At 50.9% G+C, this 14554-nt stretch overlaps 1 protein-coding gene across 14 annotated transcripts in view; it reads left to right on the top strand.

The window, feature by feature from the left end:
- Positions 1-14554, top strand: part of CEP164 (centrosomal protein 164) — a 95881-nt gene continuing 81327 nt past the window's right edge. For 13 of the 14 annotated variants that reach the window (XR_004436109.1, XR_004436110.1, XM_033206843.1 and 10 more), the window contains exon 1: positions 1-309. The gene's annotated coding sequence lies outside the window, so the exon portion shown is untranslated. The remainder of the gene's footprint in view (positions 310-14554) is intronic. The other variant, XM_033206846.1, reaches the window with a different exon arrangement.

Here is a 14554-nt window from a genome sequence, read left to right on the forward strand (position 1 = left end):
CCTTGGAAGCGGGGGTAGCGGGTGGGTGTCGGGTGGCGTTGGAGGAGCTGCACCTCGCCCAGAGCCTCGCCCGGAGCCTTCCGGGGTGGGGGATAGTTGAGGACCTCATCGAGGGAGGGGTTGGGCGGGGGTGAAGGGAGCGTGGCGAGGGTGCAGAGGCACGCTCTCGAGCCAACCAGCTTGATGCGCTCGAGTGTGGGCGGGGACTGAGGGAAGAAGAGAAAAACGGACTGCCAGGCGACAGTTCCTCCGTTTGAAATCTCGCCGGCTCCTGAGCGGGCCACCGGGCCCGGGCTGGGGGTCTGGCGGGTGAGTGAGCAGCGGGTCGGGATGCGGGAGAGGGGCACTGGGCACGGGGCGCTGGTTTGCTTGCTCTGTTCATCGTCGGCGAGTGAGGCTAGGCCTTCCGAAGCTTGCTGGGATACTTCTGTGGCAGGCTCCCCCCCGGGTCCAAATCCGGGGCTAGCCCAACCTTATGCCATCTTTTAACCAGCTGGGAAAGTTGGAAAGCTTTTTTGTTTTTTCCTTTTCTTGCACTGATTTAAAAAATCTCCCTCTACCTCTGGCACCTCTCTCCTCTCTTGGCTTCCGCGACTCCCTGTCAGTCCTCCTAACTCAGTCCTTTGCAGTAGAAAGCCCTCCCTTCTACTTAGCGCACTCCATGTCTTGCGTTATCAGCTTTTCAGCGTTAACTCCCCAGACTACTCCAGCCAGACCTCTTTCCTGAGCTCAGACCTGCTTACTGTCATCGTCAGCCTTCCCCGGTCCCTGCGATCTGTTTCTCCTCTTGTATTTCTTATCTCGGTGAAGGGCTTCACCATTCACTCAGCCAAGTCTGTCCCTAGAATTTATTCATCTAATACATACAGCAAACATTTGTCGGACATGTCCTGTCTTCCAGGCAGCGTAGTAGGTGGGGCTGCCTATTGGACGAGGCATAGAAATGAACGGATAATCACAGTGTTCTGGCTTTAGTGCTCTGATTTCCCTCCTCTCTCCCGAAGTTCAAGTCCTGTATTCTGCCTCTTAATTTCCCTAGAATCTGGCCCTTCCTTTCCATCCTCACAGCCACTGACTTAGTTCATCATTTCTTGCTTGTGCTTTCAGGATAACTTCCTAAGTGGTCTCTCTGCCTCAGTTCTTGTCCTCCTGTAATTAGTTCTAATGCAGCTGTCAGAATTATTTATTTTAGAGACAGGGTCTTGCTGTGTTGCCCAGGCTGGAGTGCAGTTGCTATTCACTGGTGTGACCCTAGCACACTGCAGCCTCAAACTCTTGCCCTCAAGCCATCCCCCTCAGTCTCCTGAGTAGATGGGACTACAGGCATGCACCACCATTCTTGGCTAGAATCGTATGTCTGACCTACAGATCTGATCATGCCAGTCGCCTTTGTGAAATCCTGTGATGGCCCCTCATCATTTACGGGATAGAGCCTCAGTTCTTCCAGGCCCTTTGTAATATGCTCTTGCCTATGATTCTAGAGCTCTCTCTTGCCACTCCTCCCACGGTTCCTTGCCCTCTGGTCATGTCAGAATGGTTGAATTCGGGCTTTGGAGTCAGACGTGGATACATATGCTGCTCTACCATTTATTAGCTGTGAAACCTTGGGCAAGTTTTGTTTTTTGTTTTTTTTTTTTTGAGACGGAGTCTCGCTCTGTCGCGGCCCAGGCTGGAGTGCAATGGCCGGATCTCGGCTCACTGCAAGCTCCGCCTCCCGGGTTTATGCCATTCTCCTGCTTCAGCCTCCTGAGTAGCTGGGACTTCAGGCGCCCGCCACCTCGTCCGGCTAGTTTTTTTTTTTTTATTATTTTTTATTTTTTTTAGTAGAGACGGGGTTTCACCGTATTAGCCAGGATGGTCTCGATCTCTTGACCTCGTGATCCGCCCGTCTCGACACTCCCAAAGTGCTGGGATTTTTTTTTTTTTTAATGGAGTCTCGCTGTGTCGCCCAGGCTGCAGTGCAGTGGTGCGATCTTGGCTCACTGCGGTCTCTGTCTCCTGGGTTCAAGTGATTCTCTTGCCTCAGCTTCCTGAGTAGCTGGGACTACAGGTGCGCACTACCACTCCCGGCTAATTGTTTGTATTTTAGTAGAGACGGGGTTTCACCACGTTGGCCAGGCTGGTCTGGATCTCATTATCCGCCCACCTTGGCCTACCAAAGTGCTGGGATTGCAGGCATGAGCCACTGCGCCCGCCTTTTTTTTTTTTTTTTTTTTGAGACGGAGTCTCGCTCTATCGCCCAGGCTGGAGTGCAGTGGGCGGGTCTCAGCTCACTGCAAGCTCCGCCTTCCGGGTTTACGCCATTCTCCTGCCTCAGCCTCCGGAGTAGCTGGGACTACAGGCGCCCACCACCTCGCCCGGCTAGTTTTTTGTATTTTTAGTAGAGACGGGATTTCACTGTGTTAGCCAGGATGGTCTCGATCTCCTGACCTCGTGATCCACCCGTCTCGGCCTCCCAAAGTGCTGGGATTACAGGCTTGAGCCACCGCGCCCAGCCCGGCCTTTTTTTTTTTTAAACTTTGCTAAGCCTCAGTTTCCTTATTTGAAAAGTGAAGATAATCTCTATTTTGCTGAGAGGATGAGGTGAGATGATATATATAGAGCACTTAGTACAGTTCCTGGAACATAGGAAGTGTTCAGTGACCATAAACCTTTGTTGTCATAATTAATTCTTTGCACCCACCATATGCTTTTCTTCTTTTTTGCCTTTGTACATGTTGTTCCTCTGCTGTGAATTCCCTTACTCCGCTTATCCTGGTGAGCGTCTGCTGATCCTTCAAGAACTATCTCAATATCCTCTACTCTGTGAGGCTTTCCCTGATCTTCCTAAGATTATTTGCCCTTACCTTTGTGTTCTGTTACATATTATGTTACTTCCTTTAATGCATGTAACACATTTTGTAGTCATGTTTTTACATGTTTGGCTTCCCAGGTAGGCTGAGCTCACTTTCAGGGCTATGTGTAAGCAGGTTTGTAGCCCTAACACATCGCACAATGTCTGGCCCATGGTGGATGTTCCATAAGTGATTACGTGGCGCGGTGACTCACGCCTGTGATCCCAGCACTTTGGGAGGCCAAGGTGGGCGGATCACCTGAGGTCAGGAGTTCGAGACTTGGCCAACATGGTGAAACCCCATCTCTATTAAAAATCCAAAAATTAGCCAGGCCTGGTGGTAGGCCCCTGTAATCCCAGCTACTCGTGAGGCTGAGGCAGGAGCATCACTTGAACCTGGGAGGCAGAGGGTGCAGTGAGCAGAGATCGCGCCATTGCACCCCAGCCTGGGCGACTCCGTCTCAAAAAAAAAGAAAAAAAAAAGTGATTACTTAATGTCTGAATGGCCTTAACTTATATTGCCTGGTTCTGGATATGTTCTTTGGAGCAAGGTAGAATAAGCCCTTTAAATATGTGAATAGCAATAATAATAATGTGTGTGTCTAACATTTATTGAGATCTTAGTATATTTTAAGCACTTTACATATATTGAATCATATAAGTCTCACAACACATTGTGATGGATATTGTTGTTACTCTCATTTAATAGATGAGAAAACTGAGACTGCCCAGCTAGTAAGAGGCAGAGCTGGGATTCAACATCAAGAATGTTGCAAAGCCTTTGCTCATTACCACTGCGTAATCAACTCTAACATGTTCCACCTTCTCCCCATTGCCTTCTCCAGTCAGTCTTTTCTGTGGTCAACCTTCTTTGTAATTGTTGGAGCAGGATGGAAGAAATAAATATACAGGGAACCCTCATTATGCCTATGAGTATATATGCTCTGTTAGGGTGCAGATGTGCAAAACTCTGGCTATGCTGACAAAGTACAGAGCAAGGTAGCCACGATATTGAAGGACTGGGAAACAGTGATATGTATTGAATGGAAGGGAACTGGGAATACTTAGATTACTTTAGCTAGAGAATCCTAGGGTGTCCCCCGATGAACAGAAGGCAGACTTGAGGTATCAGGGAACATTTTTTAGAACCTGATTATTGGCTTACTATTAGACCTTCTAGTAGTTAAGAATTATCTATGGAATTGAAAATAGAATCTATAGTACTAGCTAAATTTGTGTAACATTTTCTGTATACAGGGACTGTGCTAGGCACTTTATACGTGTTTCATTTTACTCTCAGGCTTTTTTATTTTTATTAAGATTGTTTGAATTATACACATGCAGTTGTTGAGGCTGAGAGAGGTGAAGCACCTTGCCTAAGGCCATACAGCTGCTAAGTGAGGGAGCTGGAATTTGAATCCAGGTCTTCTGTCTCCAAAGCTGGTGCTTTGACCACTATGCTGTCTGTCACTTAAAGCACAGAGAGGAAAATTTTAGTATGGGAAGAACGATGGACCAGAACTACTGAGGGCCTTCCTAGCTCCTGAGATTCCTTGTGTGTGTGTGTGTGTGTGTTTTCAGATAGGGTTTCACTCTGTTGCCCAGGCTGGAGTATGGTGGTGCAATCATAGCTCACTGCAGCCTGAAACTCCTGGTCTCAAGTGATCCTCCTGCCTCTGCCTCCTACTTTACACTCTTTATGTAACTCTGTCTTCTTTTTTTTTTTTTTTTGAGACGGAGTCTCGCTCTGTCGCCCGGGCTGGAGTGCAGTGGCCGGATCTCAGCTCACTGCAAGCTCTGCCTCCTGGGTTTACGCCATTCTCCTGCCTCAGCCTCCCGAGTAGCTGGGACTACAGGCGCCCGCCACCTCGCCCGGCTAGTTTTTTGTATTTTTTAGTAGAGACGGGGTTTCACCGTGTTAGCCAGGATGGTCTCGATCTCCTGACCTCGTGATCCGCCCGCCTCTGCCTCCCAAAGTGCTGGGATTACAGGCTTGAGCCACCGCGCCCGGCCGTAACTCTGTCTTCTTTTCCATCTGATCACATAGCTCCTGCCTCAGCCTTCTGAGTAGCTGGGACCACAGGTGCACGCCACCATGCCTGGCTTTTTTTTTTTTTTTGGAGACAGGGTCTCACTGTATTGCTCAGGCTGGTCTTGAACTTCTAGGCTCAAGTGATCCTAGGCCTTGGTCCCCCACAGTATTGGGATTACAGGTGTGAGCCATCACACCTGGCCTATTCCTTGGTTTTATATTAGCAGTTACAGCAGTAACTCAGCTCCGACAGCTTATGTAGGCTTATTTTAGGCTTCATTGGAAAATTCCAGAGGAGGAGACCTGGCCCTCAGAAGTTTATGGTTTAACTGGAGAGGTAAAACACATTTTCATGAAAAAAGTAATATTGGCTGGGCGTGGTGGTTCACGCCTGTAATCCCAGCACTTTGGGAGGCCAAGGCGGGCAGATCACCTGAGGTTGGGAGTTTGAGACCAGCCTTACCAACATGGAGAAACCCTGCCTCTACTAAAAAAATACAGAATTAGCCGGGTGTGGTGGCACATACTTGTAATCCCAGCTACTCAGGAGGCTGAGGCAAGGAGAATTGCTTGAACCTGGGAGGTGGAGGTTGCAGTGAGCTGAGATCATGCCATTGTACTCCAGCCTGGACAACAAGAGTGAAACTCCTCCATCTGAAAAAGAAAGAAAGAAAGAAAGAGAGAGAGGCCGGGCGCGGTGGCTCAAGCCTGTAATCCCAGCACTTTGGGAGGCCGAGGCGGGCGGATCACGAGGTCAGGAGATCGAGACCATCCTGGCTAACATGGTGAAACCTCGTCTCTACTAAAAAATACAAAAAACTAGCCGGGCGCGTTGGCAGGCGCTGTAGTCCCAGCTACTGGGAGGCTGAGGCAGGAGAATGGCGTGAACCCGGGAGGCGGAGCTTGCAGTGAGCTGAGATCCGGCCACTGCACTCCAGCCTGGGTGACAGAGCGAGACTCCGTCTCAAAAAAAAAAAAAAAAAAAAAAAAAAGAAAGAAAGAGAGAGAGAGAGAGGAGAGAGGAGAGAGTAGAGAGAAGAGAGAGAGAGAAGAATAGAGAAGAGAGAAGAGAGAAGAATAGAGAAGAGAGAAGAGAGAAGAGAGAAGAGAGAAGAATAGAGAAGAGAGAAGAATAGAGAAGAGAGAAGAGAGAAGAAAGAAAGAAAAAGAAAACAGTAATATTGAGAGTAATCTGCCTGGAAACACATGAAACTTATGAGCTCAGTGCTAAGGTGGTTCTGGGTTGACAGGTGAGGATAAGGTTGGCCGGGAAGGCTTCCTGGAGGAAATGCATGAGCCACTCCTTTTTTGCCTGATTCTGAGATTGCTAGGAGATGCATGAGTGCAGTTGGATGACCCCTCCCAGCTCTGTGGCTCACAGAAGGTCTCAGGCTAGGCAACAAGTAGATCTCACTGGGTTTCATCTGATTTGTTGGTAACAGCTATATAGTGAACAATGTTGAGGGTTCTGAGGCCATGTCTAGGGTGCCATGATTGACTAGTGATGTCCCTCACAGTTTTAGGCCTAGAGGAAAATATTACGACATGTCCTATTTATTTGCCATGATAGATCTAAGGGCTGCTTTTTTTTTTTTTTTGGACATGGAGTCTCGCTCTGTCTTTCAGGCTGGAGTGCAGTGGCGCGATCTCAGCTTGCTGCCAGCTCCACCTCCCGGGTTAACACCATTCTCCTGCCTCAGCCTCCCGAGTAGCTGGGACTACAGGTACCTGCCACCATGCCTGGCTCATTTTTTGTATTTTTAGCGGAGGCAGGGTTTCACCGTGGTCTTGATCTCCTGACCTCATTGACTTGTTTTTCTAAGACCACCAGAGCGGGCACAAAAGAACCAGCGACTAGGCAAGTGTAGGAGCAAAACTGCAAGTTTATTTTGGTCACCTAAGGTGTGGGGAAGAGGTCTGTCGGCCTCCGGCAAAGAAGGCCGACAGAGTCCCCCCGTGGGGCTCTCGGACGGGGTTCCTGGAGTCCCGACAGGAGTGAAGGACTGAGGAAGGCCGCGCATGGCGTCCCTCCGGAGCGGCTTTTCTAGGAGTGGGAGGGTGATAGGCGGGGCACGGGCGTGTCGGGGGCGTTCCCCAGGTGCAACCAGGTAAATCTTGGTCTCTTCGGATTGACATCACCTGGCGCATGCCTAGTTCGTCTGCACCTTCCCGGGTCGCCGGCTGCATTTTCGCACGCGCGGGAAAAGTTGGGGGGGGGATGAAGAACCCGGAAGTGCACCATCTTGCCTCCGTTCATCCAAACATTCCAACCTTTTATTGGTAATAGTGATAAGGGGCGCCGTGGTCTGTCTGGCTACTTCCTGCTGTTAAGGGGCGTCGTTAAGGTCGGGGCCCATGGTTGGCATTTGGACACACGGATGAAAAATAAAATAAGGCACAGTATTAGTATAGGAACGAGGAATGGAAGCATTTGTTGGAATAGGGGAAAACCCAGAAGGAAGGTCCCAGCAAGGTTGAGGAGTATGAGATAGTTAAGAAAATTTAGTAAGTTTGAGGCGAGTGGGGGAAAGCCAAACTGATTTCCACTGATTGCTTTCAGTAGGGGCCCTTTTTAGCTGGGAATGAGGAACGAGTGTGCAGAGTAGTTGTTGGCCAGGCAGCAATTAAGGAGTGGAGTTTTTGTGGAGTGGATGGCTTTCCGCTTACTCCTACTACAGAGATATTGGATGGAAGGCTACGTCCAGAGAAGGACGGCAAAACAGAATAGGTAGCCTCGCTGTTGATTAAAAAATTGATTGTCTTACCCGCTACCAGGAGAGTTACCCGCGGCTCGGCGAGGGTGATGGGGGTCCCCGAGTCTCGGCACCTTCAGTTGTCGTCGTCTAGATGTAGGAGCTGGAAGGAGCTCCCAGGATCCTGGGAAAGGGGGTCACGTGGAGACGCAGCACCTGTTCTCAGGGTGGGGCAATCAGACTGCCAGTGTCCTCCCTGCTGGCAAGCAGGGCAGGGGGTGCTGGTGGACGAGGGTTAGGACATTCACTGGTCCAATGTCCTGATGCCTTGCACTTATAGCAAGGCTGCGTTGGGGCTCGGGGACCTTGCGGACACCTGTTGGCATAGTGTCCTGCTTTGCCGCACTTATAGCAGGCTCCTTTTGTAGCCTTGGAGTCTGCGGAGTGTGTACTCTCTGGCCTGGGGTTACAACTGGGCTGTAAAGCCGCTGCTAGGAGCTGTAACTTCTGTTCAAGGCGAGCTTGCCGTCTCCTCTCTGGAGTTATAGACCTTAAAGGCTAATTTAACCAGGTCTTGTATTGGTGCCTGAGGACCATCCTCTACCTTTTGAAGTTTCTTACGAATGTCAGGAGCTGATTGAGAAATGAAATAAGACGCCAAAATAGTGGCCCCTGTGGGGGAGGCCGGATCCAACCGGGTATACTGGGTTAGAACCTCAGTCAGTTTAGGGTAGAGGTTAGGATAACCTGGAGGTCATGCCAAGTTAAGTCATAGGCCTGACAAAGGTATCTAAATTCCTTTATGTAGATGGTGGGATTAGCTGAGAAATCGCCTAAACGCTTCTCAATTTTGAAAAGATCGGCCAATGAAAAAGGGACACGTACTTTGACTACCCCCTCTGCCCCAACCACCTCTCACAAAGGTGCTAACACTGTAGGAGGGTGTGGGCAGAGATAGGGGACTCAAGACAGCCAGTTGGGGGCCCCGAAGGAGGCACGGGACCGAGTGGATTACTAGTAGATAAGGAGGAGGAAGGAGGAGTCTGGGCAGGAAGGGAGGGGTTGGAGAGAGAGGGGAGAGAAGGAGGAATATAGGGCAGGTCGGGACGAGACCAGAAGGCCAAAGCCTTGTACGTAATTAATTTCGGACCACTTGCCTAGCCGCTGGCAGAAATTGCTGAGGTCGATCACGCCACAGTGGAAAGGAAAATTAACCGCTTCCTCCTAAGGTCTTGTTCAAGCTGTAAGGTTTTTTTTTTTTTTTTTTTTTTTTTTTGAGACGGAGTCTTGCTCTGTCGCCCGGGCTGGAGTGCAGTGGCCAGATCTCAGCTCACTGCAAGCTCCGCCTCCCGGGTTCCCGCCATTCTCCTGCCTCAGCCTCCCGAGTAGCTGGGACTATAGGCGCCCGCCACCTCGCCGGCTAGTTTTTTGTATTTTTTAGTAGAGACGGGGTTTCACCGTGTTAGCCAGGATGGTCTCGATCTCCTGACCTCGTGATTCGCCCGTCTCGGCCTCCCACAGTGCTGGGATACAGGCTTGAGCCACCGCGCCCGGCCACAAGCTGTAAGGTTTTTTAAATTGGCTAGGAGGCACCCTAAGGGGGTGCTCTTTGGAAATTTGGACTGGGGGTTTCCCGTTTGTTTCCTCTTTACTTACACAATGGAAGCCAAAATGGAGATTACCTTCAGGCGGACGTCTCCGTCCTGAACGGGTCTCCCGAGCCACTTGGTGGCTCCAAATGGACCTCGGACCTGCACAGGATTTCTGGCCGAGGGAGGTAAAGAGGAGACAGGGCACTTACCCCAGAGAGGCCGCGAGAGTGAGGGAAGCGGGTCTCAGGTCCTGGTCCGTCTGCGGTGTGGAACGAGGAGGAGGAGGAGGCTCCCCAGACCCTGGGGGCCCTGAGGAGGGGTCTCCTCCCGGGTTCGGCACCAACTGACTTGTTTTTCTAAGACCACCAGAGCGGGCACAAAAGAACCAGCGACTAGGCAAGTGTAGGAGCAAAACTGCAAGTTTATTTTGGTCACCTAAGGTGTGGGGAAGAGGTCTGTCGGCCTCCGGCAAAGAAGGCCGACAGAGTCCCCCCATGTCCTGTCCCGACATCCCGACAGGAGTGAAGGACTGAGGAAGTCCGCGCGTGGCGTCCCTCCGGAGCGGCTTTTCTAGGAGTGGGAGGGCGATAGGCGGGGCACGGGCGTGTCGGGGGCGTTCCACAGGTGCAACCAGGTAAATCTTGGTCTCTTCGGATTGACATCACCTGGCGCATGCCTAGTTCGTCTGCACCTTCCCGGGTCGCCGGCTGCATTTTCGCACGCGCGGGAAAAGTTGGGGTGGGGGGGGGGATGAAGAACCGGAAGTGCACCATCTTGCCTCCGTTCATCCAAACATTCCAACCTTTTATGGTAATAGTGATAAGGGGCGCCGTGGTCTGTCTGGCTACTTCCTGCTGTTAAGGGGCGTCGTTAAGGTCGGGGCCCATGGTTGGCATTTGGACACACGGATGAAAAATAAAATAAGGCACAGTATTAGTATAGGAACGAGGAATGGAAGCATTTGTTGGAATAGGGGAAAACCCAGAAGGAAGGTCCCAGCAAGGTTGAGGAGTATGAGATAGTTAAGAAAATTTAGTAAGTTTGAGGCGAGTGGGGGAAAGCCAAACTGATTTCCACTGATTGCTTTCAGTAGGGGCCCTTTTTAGCTGGGAATGAGGAACGAGTGTGCAGAGTAGTTGTTGGCCAGGCAGCAATTAAGGAGTGGAGTTTTTGTGGAGTGGATGGCTTTCCGCTTACTCCTACTACAGAGATATTGGATGGAAGGCTACGTCCAGAGAAGGACGGCAAAACAGAATAGGTAGCCTCGCTGTTGATTAAAAAATTGATTGTCTTACCCGCTACCAGGAGAGTTACCCGCGGCTCGGCGAGGGTGATGGGGGTCCCCGAGTCTCGGCACCTTCAGTTGTCGTCGTCTAGATGTAGGAGCTGGAAGGAGCTCCCAGGATCCTGGGAAAGGGGGTCACGTGGAGACGCAGCACCTGTTCTCAGGGTGGGGCAATCAGACTGCCAGTGTCCTCCCTGCTGGCAAGCAGGGCAGGGGGTTGCTGGTGGACGAGGGTTAGGACATTCACTGGTCCAATGTCCTGATGCCTTGCACTTATAGCAAGGCTGCGTTGGGGCTCGGGGACCTTGCGGACACTGTTGGCATAGTGTCCTGCTTTGCCGCACTTATAGCAGGCTCCTTTTGTAGCCTTGGAGTCTGCGGAGTGTGTACTCTCTGGCCTGGGGTTACAACTGGGCTGTAAAGCCGCTGCTAGGAGCTGTAACTTCTGTTCAAGGCGAGCTTGCCGTCTCCTCTCTGGAGTTATAGACCTTAAAGGCTAATTTAACCAGGTCTTGTATTGGTGCCTGAGGACCATCCTCTACCTTTTGAAGTTTCTTACGAATGTCAGGAGCTGATTGAGAAATGAAATAAGACGCCAAAATAGTGGCCCCTGTGGGGGAGGCCGGATCCAACCGGTATACTGGGTTAGAACCTCAGTCAGTTTAGGGTAGAGGTTAGGATAACCTGGAGGTCATGCCAAGTTAAGTCATAGGCCTGACAAAGGTATCTAAATTCCTTTATGTAGATGGTGGGATTAGCTGAGAAATCGCCTAAACGCTTCTCAATTTTGAAAAGATCGGCCAATGAAAAAGGGACACGTACTTTGACTACCCCCTCTGCCCCAACCACCTCTCACAAAGGTGCTAACACTGTAGGAGGGTGTGGGCAGAGATAGGGGACTCAAGACAGCCAGTTGGGGGCCCCGAAGGAGGCACGGGACCGAGTGGATTACTAGTAGATAAGGAGGAGGAAGGAGGAGTCTGGGCAGGAAGGGAGGGGTTGGAGAGAGAGGGGAGAGAAGGAGGAATATAGGGCAGGTCGGGACGAGACCAGAAGGCCCAAAGCCTTGTACGTAATTAATTTCGGACCACTTGCCTAGCCGCTGGCAGAAATTGCTGAGGTCGATCACGCCACAGTGGAAAGGAAAATTAACCGCTTCCTCCTAAGGTCTTGTTCAAGCTGTAAGGTTTTTTTTTTTTTTTTTTTTTTTTTTTTTGAGACGGAGTCTTGCTCTGTCGCCCGGGCTGGAGTGCAGTGGCCAGATCTCAGCTCACTGCAAGCTCCGCCTCCCGGGTTCCCGCCATTCTCCTGCCTCAGCCTCCCGAGTAGCTGGGACTATAGGCGCCCGCCACCTCGCCCGGCTAGTTTTTTGTATTTTTTAGTAGAGACGGGGTTTCACCGTGTTAGCCAGGATGGTCTCGATCTCCTGACCTCGTGATTCGCCCGTCTCGGCCTCCCACAGTGCTGGGATTACAGGCTTGAGCCACCGCGCCCGGCCACAAGCTGTAAGGTTTTTTAAATTGGCTAGGAGGCACCCTAAGGGGGTGCTCTTTGGAAATTTGGACTGGGGGTTTCCCGTTTGTTTCCTCTTTACTTACACAATGGAAGCCAAAATGGAGATTACCTTCAGGCGGACGTCTCCGTCCTGAACGGGTCTCCCGAGCCACTTGGTGGCTCCAAATGGACCTCGGACCTGCACAGGATTTCTGGCCGAGGGAGGTAAAGAGGAGACAGGGCACTTACCCCAGAGAGGCCGCGAGAGTGAGGGAAGCGGGTCTCAGGTCCTGGTCCGTCTGCGGTGTGGAACGAGGAGAGGAGGAGGCTCCCCAGACCCTGGGGGCCCTGAGGAGGGGTCTCCTCCCGGGTTCGGCACCAACTGACTTGTTTTTCTAAGACCACCAGAGCGGGCACAAAAGAACCAGCGACTAGGCAAGTGTAGGAGCAAAACTGCAAGTTTATTTTGGTCACCTAAGGTGTGGGGAAGAGGTCTGTCGGCCTCCGGCAAAGAAGGCCGACAGAGTCCCCCCATGTCCTGTCCCGACATCCCGACAGGAGTGAAGGACTGAGGAAGTCCGCGCGTGGCGTCCCTCCGGAGCGGCTTTTCTAGGAGTGGGAGGGCGATAGGCGGGGCACGGGCGTGTCGGGGGCGTTCCACAGGTGCAACCAGGTAAATCTTGGTCTCTTCGGATTGACATCACCTGGCGCATGCCTAGTTCGTCTGCACTTTCCCGGGTCGCCGGCTGCATTTTCGCACGCGCGGGAAAAGTTGGGGTGGGGGGGGGGATGAAGAACCCGGAAGTGCACCATCTTGCCTCCGTTCATCCAAACACTCATGATCCGCCTGCCTTGGCCTCCCAAAATGCTGGGATTATAGGCGTGAGCTACTGCACCCGACCGAAGGGTTGCATTCTTATTTATTTATGAGACAGGGTCTTGTTCCGTCACCCAGGCTGGAGTGCAGTGGTGTTACAGCTCATTGTAGCCTTGAACTCCAGGACTCAAGGGATCCTCCCACCTGGGTCCCCCAAGTAGCTGGGACTACAGGTGTGTGTCACCATGCATGGCTGATATTTTTAATTTTTTTGTAGAGACAGGGTCTCACTGTGTTGATCCAGCTAGTCTCAAACTCCTGGCTTCAAGTGATCCTTCTGCCTTAGCCTCCTAAAGCCCGTTATTACACGTGTGAGCCATGGTGCCTGGCCCAAGGGCTACATTCTTAGACATCTCATCCTCTCTGTTACCACTCCAGCTCAGGTTACTATTGCCTCTTGCCTAGCCTAGCTCGTGGTTTTCTACCTTATCTCTGCATCAGCCCTGATTTTCTTCTTTCCAATCTGGCCTCTGCTTTAGGTTGTACTTTTAGTAGCTTCTGGAGTAATTTTTCAAAATGTGTTATCTGGAAAAACCGTTTCCTGGCCTCCATTTCTCTCTCTTTTTTGAGACAGGGTCTTGCTCTGTCACTGAGGCTGGAGTGCAGTGGCACCATCAAGGCTCACTGCAGCCTTGACCACTTGGACTCAAGCGATCCACCCACCTCAGTCTCCCACGTAGCTGGGACTATAGGTATACACCACCACACCTGGCTAATTTAAAAAAATTTTTTGTACAGGGTAAGACAGGACCATCTTAAGTTGCTCAGGGTGGTCTCGAACTCCGAGCCTCAAGTGATCCTCCCTCCTTGGCCTCCCAAAGTGCTGAGATTACCGGCGTGAGCCACTGTGCCCAGCCCTAGTTCTGTTATGATAAAGGCTAAGTCTGCATGGCCTGGCTCCCACTGGCCTCCCCGGCATCATCTCCATCTGTGCTGCTTCTCGCCTAGTGTTGCCTTCCGCTGAAGGACTTTCTCATGCGTCTGTTACAACACACTTTCCTTATTTTCTTTGTCTAGTGAATACCTACTCATCCTTCAGTTCTCAGTGTAGGTATCATCTAAATCAGGCTTATTTCCTTCAGAGCATTTCCCTTGGTTCTAATTATACATTTCTCTGTGACTGATTGGTTTGTCTCCCTCCCTTCCCAGACTAGCTCAAGAGTAGCAGCAGCTGAATCTGGTTTTAATCACGATTGCATCTGTAGCGCCTAGAAATAAATGCACATGGTAGGTGCCCAATAAATATTCCTCGAATGACTAGATGATCTTTAGTAGCCATCCTGCTACTGCATACAGACAAATAGATAGGACTTCTCTTCCCATGTTCCTTTTTTCTTTAACTCATTGCCCTTTTGGACCTGTCCTTGCCCACATCTTTTCTAGAGCCAGAAAAGGTAAGGAAAGAAGGTAGAATACAACCCATCCATATTTTAATTTTTTTCTGGCAGAACATTTATTTGAATTTGGATGATCCATGAATTCAGATTTTCCAGAGTTTTCCTGATCTTTAAATAGTTAAATATATCACTGGGCATGGTGGCTCATGCCTGTAATTCCAGCACTTTGGGAGGCCAGGGCCGGTGGATCACCTGAGGTCAGGAGTTTGAGATGAGCCTGGCCAACATGGTGAAAACCCATCTCTACTAAAAATCCAATTAGCCGGGCATGGTGGCGGGCGCCTGTAATCCCAGCTACTCGGGAGGCTGAGGCAGGAGAATCGCTTGAACCCGGGAGATGGGTTGCAGTGA

This window comes from Trachypithecus francoisi, unplaced genomic scaffold, assembly GCF_009764315.1.
Source record: "Trachypithecus francoisi isolate TF-2019V2 unplaced genomic scaffold, Tfra_2.0 Lachesis_group8, whole genome shotgun sequence".
NCBI classification, from domain to species: domain Eukaryota; kingdom Metazoa; phylum Chordata; class Mammalia; order Primates; family Cercopithecidae; genus Trachypithecus; species Trachypithecus francoisi.